This window comes from Nicotiana attenuata, unplaced genomic scaffold (assembly GCF_001879085.1).
Source record: "Nicotiana attenuata strain UT unplaced genomic scaffold, NIATTr2, whole genome shotgun sequence".
Classification (NCBI taxonomy): Eukaryota; Viridiplantae; Streptophyta; class Magnoliopsida; order Solanales; family Solanaceae; genus Nicotiana; species Nicotiana attenuata.
The window spans coordinates 82194-96714 of NW_017672118.1; the positions used below are offsets into that span (position 1 = coordinate 82194).

The following is a 14521-nucleotide window of genomic DNA, read 5'->3' on the forward strand; positions in this document are numbered from 1 at the left end:
TGATTATGGTTTGAGATGAGCGTAGTAACAACCCATTTTCGGTCTTCTTTCTTCGACAAATATATCATCACTATATATGCACCATTCTCTAATTTCATCTCGTCCTCTATTATTCTCAAGATTTTTCTATTAGTGAAATTCTTCTTTGACCACTCAAACTCTTAACAAATTATTGATTTATCTTGATCTACTGATGTGATTTCTGTTAGGACCGAAATAATCAGGTGTCATGCGGAAGCTAGTAAAGCAAACCTTGAACGACAATAAATCAGACAACAAAAAAGAAATCTACCAAAAGAGACTAAAACATTTAACGTGGTTCGGTCAATTGACCTACGTCCACGTTGGAGATGAGCAATCCACTATATAAAAAAGAGTACAAAATATCGAGAGAACAACCTCACGAAACAAGTGACACACTAACACTTGTCCCGTAAAGTTCTCTCCCTAAACATGACTCTCAAACCCCATATGGCTACATTATGGATGCTACTGAATAAGAATGAAGGATCCTCAATTTATAGAAGTGGAAACCTTTTCCTCCAAGAAAAGGGACTCCTCATTTCCTTCTAAGAATAGGAAAACCCAATTATGGTAAATATGTCGCCCTTTCCTTCAAGAGATAGGAAAATCAAATATGGTAAGAAAATTAGGACAACTCCTCACAATCCTTCCCCTTGGCCTGAATTTTCTGGCAAAACAAACCTGATCAACCTTCTTCACATAACCTTCAACAGGCCGTATCTCCAAATCTCCACGGCAAAATTTGTCTCAACGTGCGTAGCACTCCGACCAATTTTTTCAGACAAAAATCATGATTATCGTCAAATAGGTTGCGGGGATAGAACTAAACCCGCCAAGATAAACCTGTCTTGAACCTCGCTTTGATGCCAATTGTTAGGACCGAAATAATCAGGTGTCATGCGGAAGCTAGTAAAGCAAACATTGAACGACAATAAATCAGACAACAAAAAAGAAATCTACCAAAAGAGACTGAAATATTTAACGTGGTTCGGTCAATTGAACTACGTCCATGTCGGAGATGAGCAATCCACTATATAAAAAAGAGTACAAAAATATCAAGAGAACAACCTCACGAAAAGGCAAACACAAATGACACACTAACACTTGTCCCGTAAAGTTCTCTCCCTAAACACGACTCTCAAACCCCATATGGCTACATTGTGGATGCTATTGAATAAGAATGAATGATCCTCAATTTATAGAAGTTGAAACCTTTTCCTCCAAGAAAAGGGACTCATCATTTCCTTATAAGAATAGGAAAACCCAATTATGATAAACATGTCGCCCTTTCCTTCCAGAGATAGGAAAATCAAATAGGGTAAGAAAATCAGGAAAACTCCTAACAATCCTCCCCCTTGGCCTGAATTTTCTGGCAAAACAAACCTGATCAACCTTCTTCACATAACCTTTAACAGGCCGCATCTCAAAATCTCCACGGCAAAGTTTGTCTCAATGTGCGTAGCATTCCAGCCAACTTTTTTCAGACAAAAATCATGATTATCGTCAAATATGTTGCGGGGATAGAACTAAACCCGCCAAGATGAACCTGTCTTGAACCTCGCTTTGATGCCAATTGTTAGGACCGAAATAATCAGGTGTCATACGGAATCTAGTAAAGCAAACCGTGAACGACGATAAATTAGATAATAAAAGAGAAATCTACCAAAAGAGACTCAAATATTTAACGTGGTTCGGTCAATTGACCTATGTCCATATCGAAAATGAGCAATCCACTACATAAAAAAGAGTACAAAATATCGAGAGAACAATCTCACGAAGAGGCAAACAAAAGTGACACACTAAAAGTTATCCCGTAAATTTCTCTCCTTAAGCACGACTCTCAAACCCCATATGGCTACATTGTGGGTGCTACTGAATAAGAAGGAAGGATCCTCAATTTATAGAAGTCGAAACCTTTTCCACCAAGAAAAGGGACTCTTCATTTCCTTCTAAGAATAGGAAAACCCAATTATGGTAAACATGTTGTCATTTCCTTAAGAGATAGGAAAACCAAATATGGTAATAAAATTAGGACAACTCCTAACAATCCTCCCCCTTGGTCTAAATTTTCTGGCAAACCAAAACCTGATCAACCTTCTTCACATAACCTTCAACAGGTCGCATCTCCAAATCTCCACGGCAAAGTTTGTCTCAACGTGCGTAGCACTCCGGCCAAATTTTTCAGACAAAAATCATGATTATCGTCAAATAGGTTGCGGCTAGAATTAAACCCGTCAGGATGAACCTGTCTTGAACCTCGCTCTGATGCCAATTGTTAGGACCAAAATAATCAGGTGTCATACGGAATCTGGTAAAGCAAACCGTGAACGACGATAATTCAGACAATAAAAGAGAAATCTACCAAAAGAGACTCAAATATTTAACGTGGTTCGCTCAATTGACCTATGTTCATGTCGGAAATGAGCAATCCACTATATAAAAAAGAGTACAAGATATCGAGAGAACAACCTCACAAAGAGGCAAATACAAGTGACACACTAACACTTGTCCCGTAAAGTTCTCCTACTAAACACGACTCTCAAATCCCATATGGCTACATTGTGGATGCTACTGAATAAGAAGGAAAGATCCTCAATTTATAGAAGTCGAAACCTTTTCCACCAAGAAAAGGGACTTGTCATTTCCTTCTAAGAATAGAAAAACCCAATTATGGTAAATATGTCACCATTTCCTTCAAGAGATAGGAAAACCAAATATGGTAAGAAAATCAGGACAACTCCGAACAATCCTCCCCCTTGGCCTGAATTTTCTGGCAAAACAAACCTGATCAACCTTCTTCACATAACCTTCAATGGGTCACATCTCCAAATCTCCACGGCAAAGTTTGTCTCAACATGCGTAGCACTCCGACCAAATTTTTTCCAGACAAAAATCATGATTATAGTCAAATAGGTTGCGGCTAGAACGAAACCTGCCAAGATGAACCTGTCTTGAACCTCGCTCTGATGCCAATTTTTAGGACCGAAATAATCAAGTGTCATATGAAATCTAGTAAAGCAAACCGTGAACGACGATAAATCATACAACAAAAGGGAAATCTACCAAAAGAGACGTAAATATTTAATGTGGTTCGGTCAATTGACCTATGTCCATGTCGGAAATGAACAATCCACTAAATAAAAAAGAGTACAAAATATCGAGAGAAAAACATCACGAAGAGGCAAACACAACTGATACCCTAACACTTGTCCCGTAAAATTCTCCTCCTAAACACGACTCTCAAACCCTATATGGATACATTGTGGATGCTACTGAATAAGAAGGAAGGATCCTCAATTTATAGAAGTCCCAAAACTTTTCCTTGTAACACTCCATCCATAAATTTGGACTAGGTGTGGACGTGTTAAATGAGTATTAATGTGACATCTTAGATATATGAAGTCCTATTGGGATGAGTATGGGTGAAAATAGTTGTTTTGGAATCAAGATAAGATTCGATAAAATCGACTAAGTTTATGGAAGGTCTTTCTTCTAGAAGGATTTCGTAAACTTCCATTGGGGATTTGGGAAAATGTAAGACATGAAAGTTGTATCCCTTTGAAATAGCTTTCCAACAATATATTGTGGAGCCCGAACAACTTTTTGAGTAAAACATTTTTAGCATTTTACTGGACAATGTGCAGTATGCGCGCCCAGATGGTCCCGTGAGTGGCCGCGCACTTGTGGTAGTGTTACTGCCCTGCTGTGCGTCCAGGTGTGCGGTTGGGCCTTCAGGTGCGCGGGAGCGCATCCGGGCGGTCATTTTTAAAGCCCTACTTCGTCCCACACACCTCAAAACACAAACACTTGCTCTAGGAAGGGATGCTCTCAAGAGCCTAACTCTTCAAAGGTCCCTCTACCATCCAAGGTAAGTTCTAGTGGTGATTCTAAGTTAATTTCAATTCTCCAATACCTTATTAACATGGGTAAACCCTTCAAATCATTAGATATTCGATTGGGACATCATGGTTGAGAAAAGAAACCCTGTAACTCGAATTCAAGAGGATTAGACTTCAAAAAGGTAATATTTTCACCCTTTAATTGATTATAGCTTTGGATTAATGATTATAGACTCTAAGTTCATAAGATATGAGTTGATGGATTTGATAGAAAAGCATGAACGATTATAGGTTTGGGTTGTTGATTTTTGATTATTTATTAAGGGTGTTGTTTATCTGATAGGTGACGAAGAATGGTATTGATTATAGCAAATTGAGATTTTAGAATTTATCTATGAGCAAGAGAATGGGTTGTTGGGTGTAGAAACACCATTAATAAGGGCTACGAAGCTTTATGCCCACCAAGTGTTTGAGAAAATAACTAAGTGACCAAAACATGAATTTTATTGCTAATATGGAATCCCTTTGACTTGTATTGGTATAGATTAAAGTTGAAAGGGTTGGTGAATGTTGTACTACACTCAAGAGCACGAAGTTAAGGTATGTGAGGCTAACTCTCTATGTTTGGGAATGTTAATGATTCTCCCTATACTACGTTCCTTCTACAACGTTACTAATTGCCTCAGAAATATAGATAAGTTTAGTTCCTTGAACAGTGGCAGAACTTCTATTCTCTAGCTTCGTAATTCGTTCATAACTTTCATTCTGAATGTTGTGAGCTCAGTGCATAATCAATATAGACTTGTGTTTGATGCACATGAGTCAGTCTAGATTACTCAGCATGTCATAAACAGTTAAAGTTTCAGTTTTCATAATCAATTCATGAATACAAGTCTCAGTCTAGCTCTATTCAATATTCAAGTATCATGTAACTCAGTATGGTTCAATATTTCAGTATCATGTATTACAGTACGATTCTCAGTTCCTGCTTTTAAATCCCTGAATTTGAACACTTGTAATTGGGCCTGAGGCTGCAGTTAATGCTTTATGCATCTTTGGGCCTGAGGCTGTGATCGGCTCCAACCCTGCACCACTATATAATGGCGAGGAGTGGTCGATGTAGCTTTTACCCAAAAGGTCGGGATCGATTTCCACAGGGAGATAATATTGGTTGGGAGTTGGGTTTCTATCTAATCTAGATACGTGTGTTGCTTTTAATTGCACTTCTAACCATGCTTGGATTTGTTGCTATTCTACTTTTAATGCTATTGATTGCTGAAAATAATCTAAGTACAATACTTTTTTAGGGTTTTCTCAGTCGATAAAAAGCACTAGGGAAGTGACTTATACCTAGGCGAGTATCTAATGGGATCTAAAATTTAGAACAAGCTTGTTATATTTGGAGTCGATATAGCCTCTACACATAATTACTCTCTCTATACCTCTCGGTAGTTTGAGTGACTTTGCCCTAATTGGCTTTCTCAAGCCTAATTGGGTGTTCAAACAATGCAAGTAAAATTGGCTCAACTCGGGTATTACTATCTCTAGGTTTAACCCTTTAATTGGGGTTATCAATCTCTTGAATGCACCCCAATTCCTTGTTAGCCTAATTTTCCTAGACTTAGTCCCTCTTTCTCAAGAAGAGTCTAAGTCATAAAGGCACGAATCAGTGTTTGCAACCACCAATTCAACAATTAAAGCATGAATCAAGCTAAATACCACTAACCCATAAACAATTAAGCCCCAAAATTGAAGACCCATTAAATACCCACACTAGGATTGGGTCACAACCCTAGCTAATGGGTTTAACTACTCATAATAAAGGTAGAAATCAAAGATGGGGATGAAATATAAGCCATAAAAGTTGATTACAAGAATAAAATCTAAGAATAATAGCTAAAGCTGCTCTAAAATTACTCTAAATAGTAAAGTACGGTTGTTCACGAGCTCCCTGATACAAAAGAAGACCTAAAAAGGTGAAAAAGATCTATTTATACACAACTGAAATTACTGGACAAAAATACCCCTACGGAGGTTCCGCTGTCAGTGAAATAATGGGCGCCGCAGCGCATTGACTTTTGCGGCCGCGCAAAAGCAGGCGCGAGCCGTGTTTCTTCTCTTTTGTGCTTGGTTTGGACTTGATTTCGCGGGAAGCGTAAAAGTTACCGCCTCAGTGTTAGCATCAACCGCGACCACGCAATTTGGACGTGGACCGCGTTCCTCATTTGATCTCATATTGCAAGGTCTCTGATTCTCTATCTCTCCCTCAGCGAAATTTGCACCGCGGCCGCGTCAGGCATTCCGCGGCCACGCTATTTCATCGCGGTCAGCGGTGTCTATTGTACCAAAAATGCCTTCTCTGAATCTCAACTCCGTGGACAACGTAATTATGGCTGCTTCAGCGGTGGACCTTCCACGGCCGCTCTTTTCCTTCGCGGTCAGCGCTTTTATCTCAGCTTTGAACTTGTGCAAATTTAACTCCTTCATGAGTTGGTTATGGCTTTCTTGCCTCATTTTGACCAAACCCTGCAGACAAGCACAATAAGTCAGTTTTTGGGAATACTTTTACACATTTTTTATCCAAAACCTAAGCAAAAGAGAGCATAAGATAGGCTAGAATCCATAGTTATCAAGCTGCAGTTAATGCTTTATGCATTTTTGGGCTTGAAGCCGCAGTTATGTATACGTATACTTGGGCCCGAGGCTGCAATTTATTTATTCAGATAAACAGGTAGTTCATCATTTAGAAAAGGGAGTATTCATATCCTTACTTCCTTTGTTCAGTTCAGTTATTAGTTATAATTTCAGTTATCAGTTATCATTTTAGTTTCAGTTTCAGTTTCAACAGTTATCATTTCAGTTATCAATTATCAATTCTCAGTTATCATCTCCGCATCAGTTTCAGCATTTATAGTTCTTTCTTTTAGTTCCTTTACATATCATTACAATTCAAATGTACTGACGTCCCTTTTGCCCGGGGCCTACATCTCACGATGCAGGTAATGATATACAGGTTGACGATTTAGAGTGCTAGGATTCTCGTACCAGCTATTTGGTGATCCCCATTTTTTCAGTACTTCATTAGAGGCTTCATAAACTAGAGTAATAGTTTAACAGAGTCACGGGCTTTTCATGTTAAGCAATATTGGCTATAGATATACTTCAGTCTTATGTTAGTATATTTACGCACATTAATTTATATCATTCAGACTTTCAGTATATTAGCATGTGTTAGTTTATCTTTCGCATTCAGTATGTTATGATATCACATGTTGATTCAGCTAGCCAGTTAGTTCGCTCGATCAAAGTAGTCAGGCACCGGGGCATCCAGGCCCAGGTTACGTTGTGAGCTCAGTGTGTATTCAATATAGACTTATGTTTGATGCACATCACTCTAGATTACTTAGCATGTCATAAATAGTTGAAGTTTCAGTTTTCATAATCAGTTCATGAATACATGTCTCAGTCTAGCTCTATTCAACATTCAAGTATCATGTAACTCGGTATGGTTCAGTATTTCAGTATCATGTATTACAATACGATTCTCAGTTCCTGTTTTTAAATCCCTGAATGTTGAACACCTGTAATTGGCCCGAGGCTGCAGTTAATGCTTTATGCATATTTGGGTCTGAGGCCGCAGTTAATGCTTATGCATCTTTGAGCCTGAGGCTGCAGTTTATGCTTTATGCATCTTTGGGCTTAAAGCCGCATTTATGTATACGTATAACTTGGGCCCGAGGCCGCAGTTTGTGCACATATATATTGGGTCTGAGGCTGCAGTTTATTTATTTAGATAAACAGGTGGTTCATCATTTAGAAGAGGGAGTATTCATATCCTTACTTCCTTTGTTCAGTTCAGTTATCAGTTATCATTGCAGATATTAGTTATCAGTTATCATTTTAGTTTCAGTTTCAACAGTTATTATTTCAGTTATCAATTATCAATTCTCAGTTATCAGCTCCGCATCAGTTTTAACATTTATAGTTCTTTCTTTCAATTCCTTTACATACCAGTACAATTCAAATGTACTGACGTCCCTTTTGCCCGGGGCCTGCATCTCACGATGCAGGTAATGATTTAATGGTTGACGATTCAGAGCGTTAGGATTCTCGTACCAGCTATTTGGTGATCCCTATTTCTTTTGGGGGCATTATCATTGCCTTACAGTCTTCAGTATTTTCAGACAGTCAGTTTTTTCAGTACTTTATTAGAGGCTTCAAAGACTTGAGTAATAGTTAGATAGAGTCACAGGCTTTTCATGTTAAGCAATATTAGCTACAAATATGCTTCATACTTATGTTAGTGTTTCCACACATTTATATCATTCATACTTTCAGTATATTAGCATGTGTTAGTTTATCTTCCGCATTAAATGTTATGATATCAACGAACCAACTGGTTGGCTGAATCAACCAGTATATTAGCATGTGTTAGTTTATCTTCCGCATTAAATGTTATGATATCACATGTTGATTCAGCCAACCAGTTGGTTCGCTCGGTCACAGTAGTCAGGCACCGAGAGCCGTGTTACGTCCAGGGCCAGGTTCGGGGCGAGACATTCCTCCAAGAAAAGGGACTCGTCATTTCCTTCTAAGAATAGGAAAATTCAATTATGGTAAACATGTTGCCCTTTCCTAACCAAATATGGTAAGAAAATCAGGACAACTCCTAACAATTCTCCCCCTTGGCCTGAATTTTCTGGCAAAATATAAACCTGATCAACCTTCTTCACATAACCTTCAATAGGTCGCATCTCCAAATCTCCACGGCAAAGTTTGTCTCAACGTGCGTAGCACTCCGGTCAAATTTCTCAAACAAAATCATTATTATCGTCAAATAGGTTGTGGCTACTAAACCCGCCAAGGTGAACCTGTTTTGAACCTCGCTCTGATACCAATTGTTAGGAACGAAATAATCAGGTCTCATGCGGAAGCTAGTAAAGCAAAATCTTGAACGACGATAAATCAGATAACAAAAGAGAAATTTACCAAAAGAAACTCAAACATTTAATGTGGTTCGGTCAATTGACCTACATCTACGCTGGAGATGAGCAATCCACTATACAAAAAAGAGTACAAAATATCGAGAGAACAACCTCACGAAGAGGCAAACACAAGTGAGACACTAACACTTGTCCCGTAAAGTTCTCTCCCTAAACGTGACTCTCAAACCCCATATGGCTACATTGTGGATGCTACTGAATAAGAAGGAAGGATCCTCAATTTATAGAAGTCCAAACATTTTCCTCCAAGAAAAGGGACTTGCCATTTCCTTCTAAGAATAGGAAAACCCAATTATGGTAAACATGTTGCCCTTTCCTTTAAGAGATAGAAAAATCAAATATGATAAAAAAATCATGACAACTCCTAACAATTTCTATGGACACTAAAGCCACAACGATAAGTATACTTAAATTGAAATTTAATTGCAGTATTAAGTGAGTGAAACTCTCTCGATTTTTCATCACCTAACTGGGGAACAAATGATACAATTGCATTCATGGTTAAAAGTTTTACGGTAACTAAACTTAGGGGTGTTCATGATTCGGTTCGGCTGGTTATTTTATAAAATTTATACCATATCAATTTTTTGGTTATTCTATTTTATGTAATCAAAATTAGACTTTTAAAACCATTTCAATCATCTCAGTATCTCTTCGGTATTAATATGGTTCAGTTAATTTTTAATATTTTTTTAAAAAAGTCATATAGGAGTCGCTAGCAAAAGTTAAAACGCGATAACATGTGTATTTGAATGCACATTTGAATTCATGTTCCAGTTTATCACTTTTGTTGTAGTGGTATGTATTATTTTGCTTATTGTTGCCTTGTTGTTTCCTTTTGTCTTTATTTTCCTACTTCTCTTTACGATTTTATTTATTTATTTAAATCCAATAAAATCTATTCTTATTAAACTACATTTTACTTCAATTAAACTTTATACTTTTCTACAAAGTGAATTTTGGTTTTCCTTTTCATAATTTTTACTTAAAGAATGAAAGTGCTTTACTTGCAATCTTTAATTTAGTTCAGTTTATATTGAAAGTGATTAATTGTTAATTTGTTTATACTCAAAATTTTAGTTTGGTATACAATATCTTTTTCAATCATTTGTATTAACTAGTTTAGTTAAAAACTCTTATTTCCCACGTCTTTTGTTTCTAACAACTTTGCACGTTAAATTTGTTAAAGTTATAGTACGACTTTTAAGTTGGTTAAATACTTTTTGATTAAAATTGCTAAATTATCTGAAATAAAATTTGTTAATTTATATAAATAAATTTTAGAAAGTTAAAGTAAATAGATTTTCTTTGTTATATTTTTTTTAAAAAAGTTTTATCAACTTTTCTTTGAAAAATAAATGACTTCATTTTGAAGTCATGTGATGAAAAAAAGAAAGATCAGTGCGCAAATATTGTTTACTGGTGCACTTATACAACTGACTAACGCGATCTTTGACTGAACCCGTTTGTACAAATCGTGGGTCTACCACCGCTTGCATAGGACTTTGGCAAAGCTCTTTAGATATTTTTACTGTTTACTAAAAGGTGATGAATCAAGAGAACGTGAAAGATGCCCAGAATAAAAATTCATCCCAGTATTCTACAGCAACATAAAATAATTAAGCAAAGACGAAAGAAGAATAAATCACACGAGTGGAAAAATGTTAATCAAGATGAGACTCAAAAATTGAGTCTATTAGAAAGATTAAGTATCCAACAAGCAAAATGTCAATCATAATCATATGAGAGGAAAGATATCCAATATATATGGCTTACTATTCAAGATGAGAACTAATATAATTAATTTTAAAGAAAGTAGTAGAATAGGTTTTAGGTCCGTTAGGCTTGTAGTCATTTTTATGATCCCAGGGCCCAAGGAAAAAACTAACATTTCGTTACTTTTTAATCTTAAGATATATAATATATGAATTTATTCAGTACGGTTCGATAATTTTTTAATTTATTTTTTTATGAAATTTAAAATATACCCTAATTATTGATACGATACTAAAACCTGCAATTTTATTTATAAATCTTTTTTGATAATTGGCTCGATACGGTATGATTCAGTCGATTTGGTCGGTTCCATTGACACCTCTAACTTTCATTCTATTTTTTTTTAAGCCAACCGATCATAATTCTAAACAAACTCGGTAGAATAAATTTGGAGTCCAAGTTGCGTTATTATATTTAGAATATAATTAAAAAAATTAAAAAATGAAAATAATTGAGAATGTTACCTACTGTTAGCCCTCATCAGTGTACAGTGATAGTGAATCTAGTTAAACTCATATCCTAAACCTAATCGAGAAGGAGGAGGAGGACAAAGAATGAAGACATTCCCCTCTTCTTATTTGTAGACAAGAATAAAATTCCCCCTTTTAAAAAAATACCAAATTAAAATTTCCAAAAAGAAACAAAAAATAGAAGAAAAAAATAACCTAATCCCTACGGAAACGGGAAACTAATAAATGAGTTTGACCATTATAAACTCATTTCATTCTCAAGTCTCAAGTCTCAAATCAATTGTGCATGTGCAAGTCATGAGTTGTTGACCTAGGTTTTTTCTCTTTCTTTCTGTCTGTAACAGCTGGGGTAAGTGATACAATTATGGCAATCAGACGAAGAGACAACAATAAGTGGGATAGCAATGGTGAAACCTGCAGTTTTTGTTCCAAAATCTGAGAGAGACACCGTACATGAGCGTGAGAGGCGTGAGGCAGAGGAACGAGCTGTCGAGGAGTTACTTAGGAAGAAGTTAGAGGAGAGAAAACTTGAAACTAAGCAAATAGTAGCTGAGAAGATACGAGATGAAGAAATTATAACTCAGAAAACTTTGGAGCTGGAAGCTAATATATTGCTGCTGATGTAGATACTGATGATGAGGTGAATATGGCTGAAGAATATAAAGCTTGGAAGTCCAGAGGAAAGGCCCGGATCAAGAGGAAGGATGTGGAGGACGCTATTTTGAAGGAGGTGCAGAAAGAAATAGAGATGTTGAGAAACATGACGGAAGAAGAGAGAAAGGAGTGGGAGAGGAGAAACCCAAAACCTTCCCCACCACCACCCAAGAAGAAGAAGAGCAAGTTTATGCAGAAATATTACCACAAGGGTGCTTTCTTCCAGTCAGATCCTGACGACTGAGCTGGAACTTCTGGTATTGATAGTATATACCTCTGTGATTTCTCTGCACCAACAGGGGAGGATAAGTTGGATAAGTCCATACTACCAAAAGTCATGCAGGTTAAACACTTTGGTCGTAGTGGAAGGACAAAATGGACACATCTATATACAATGACACTATTCTTCGGGCCAAATACAATGCGAAAATGGCCTGCTGTTAATGCTCCATCATATTGCAAGGCCTAAGATTGGGAGACTCTGGTGAAGCCGTATTTTAATCTGGTTCTTGCTTGCGCTGATGATTTTGCTCTCGCATCCTTTGCAGCCTGCTCACCCTCTATGTGTGTGGAACTTCTCTCAGATTTTGTTTATGTGAGGGCATGTGACTCAGGAAGAAAAAGTGAGTCTTCACTTCTGTTAGAGTAATTAGAGTGAGCATAAGTGTGTCTTGGCATGAGAGTCTGCATTTGAGATATGATTGTGCACTGCTTAGGTCGATCATTGATAATAGCAGGTATGACATAAATTGGGGCAATGCATTGAACAGTTAGGCCTAGAAGTGTGGTTTAGTTTGCTCGAGGACGAGCAAAGGTTTAAGTGTGGGGTGTTGATAATAGAAGAATTTGACTATAATCACACCTTAAACAATCACCTTCTTGTGTAGTTTTAGTGCTAAAAGTGATAACAAAATGCTCTTATTAGTGTTTTTCATGATTTGCAGGTGATATATGTATAAGGAAGGCTAAGGAGCAGTTTTGGAGTCAAAATTGAAGAAAAAGAGGCCAACTGTGAAATTCTCCAAGTAAACCACGCAAAACAGGCCTGAAGATTCAGAGGACTAGGTTGACCGCGGTTCCACCGCGATCGCGGTAGAACCGCGGTGGGAAGCAGCTTCAGAAGATCAGAGATTCCGCGAGGGTGTTTGGCCGCGGTTCTACCGCGACCGCGGCAGAATCGCGGTAGGCACAGAAACTTCAGGGACCAAAGTGTCAATTACGGGATTTTTAGACCTAAACCCTATTTTAAAACATTAGACTTCGCCCAAGAGAGGCATGTATTGATTTTTAAGGTTTCTTAGCAAGCAAAACCATTGTGAGAGAATACTCTAAACATCTTTCTTCTTTTCTTTTGATTTTTATGATGAATTCAATCTTAGTTTATTTTTCCATAGCCATGAGTAGCTAAATTCCTTGTCTAAGGTTTTGATGGAACCTATTGGGTGATGAACTTCTTGTTTATGTGAATACAAATTGCGAGTTAATTCTCTATTTGTTCAACTTCGTATTTGTTGTAGTTAATTGACAGGATCCCCAATTAGCTGTGCCTATTTAGTGTGCATAACTTGGAAAAGAGTGCATATTTAGGGTATTGTTGAACAACAGCACTCCTAAAGTATTAGAGGAATCTATAATTGCGGGTTTAAAGGCGGGATTAGGAATAACGAAGCCTTGGGTGCAATCTAAAGTGAATCGTGCTAAATAAAGTAAGCTAGTGTATCTCGGGAGAGTGCAATAGTAGATTACTGTAATTACTCGGGAGAGAGTTGCGGTAAGATTAGCGTTCATGATTGATAGAGATGTGTGGGTAAATTTGTATGAGCATAAACAGAAGGGATTCCATCAATAAGGGAAATCATTGCCTTAGCTTTTTATCATAATTGTTTACAACCTTATTAGTTTAGTTTACAGCTATTTAGTTACTTGCAAGCTAGTTATTAAAGAACATTCAACTGAGATTTGAATATTTGGGAAGCTGGTTCTGAAGAATTAGTGGGTCTGAAGATAGTGGTTGATAGGTTAACTCTCTGTGAATTCGACCCTGGGCGTAATACTCGGATTATATTTGCAACGTCCGCAGAGTCCTTTTTATAAGGCATAGTTGGGCGTGATCAAATTTTGGCGCCGTTGCCGGGGAGTTAACGGAATCATCAATTGCCATTGATAGAAATACAAAAATTCTTAGTGTGGTCAGTTTTCTCTATACCCAACTTGTGAATATTTGTGTAATTAATTTTTCTTACCTTGGTCTATTTTTATGTTATTCGTGTTTATTTTCTTAGTTTTGAAAAATGGCATCATATAATAAAAATTGGTCGGATGGTAGTTGTTCATACTTTGATGACCCTTGTCCTTATTGTGGAGGACCACACTCGCGGCAAAATTGTTTAAGTTTTCCCAGGGGTGGATTGTGTGCACAATCTCAAACCCATGAGTGGAGTATTTGTGATAAGTGTGGTTTTCAAAATGGTCATTGGGATGTTTGTGCTTATTTGTCCTTCCCTTCCCCAAGCCCCCACTATGATGATTCTACTTTTTGTGATGAAAATTATAGGGCCATGGGAGTTGAAGAAGTTGAGCATGGCCGAAATGGAGAGTTCAAGCTCATGTTGGAATGTTTACTTGAAGGAGGAAACAAAGAACAAAGTGCCTTGGAGGAGCTTTTGGAAAATAGTCTCCGAAATGACTTGGCACTTGAAAGGTGTCACTCACAAATGGGAGAAATGCTTGAAGCTTTAGAGGTCCAAAAAGCCTC

General features: G+C 37.3%; 1 pseudogene; it reads left to right on the forward strand.

The window, feature by feature from the left end:
* The first annotated feature begins 7433 nt into the window (after positions 1 to 7433).
* LOC109211932 lies at positions 7434 to 12235 on the forward strand (annotated as a pseudogene).
* Positions 12236 to 14521: the final 2286 nt, after the last annotated feature.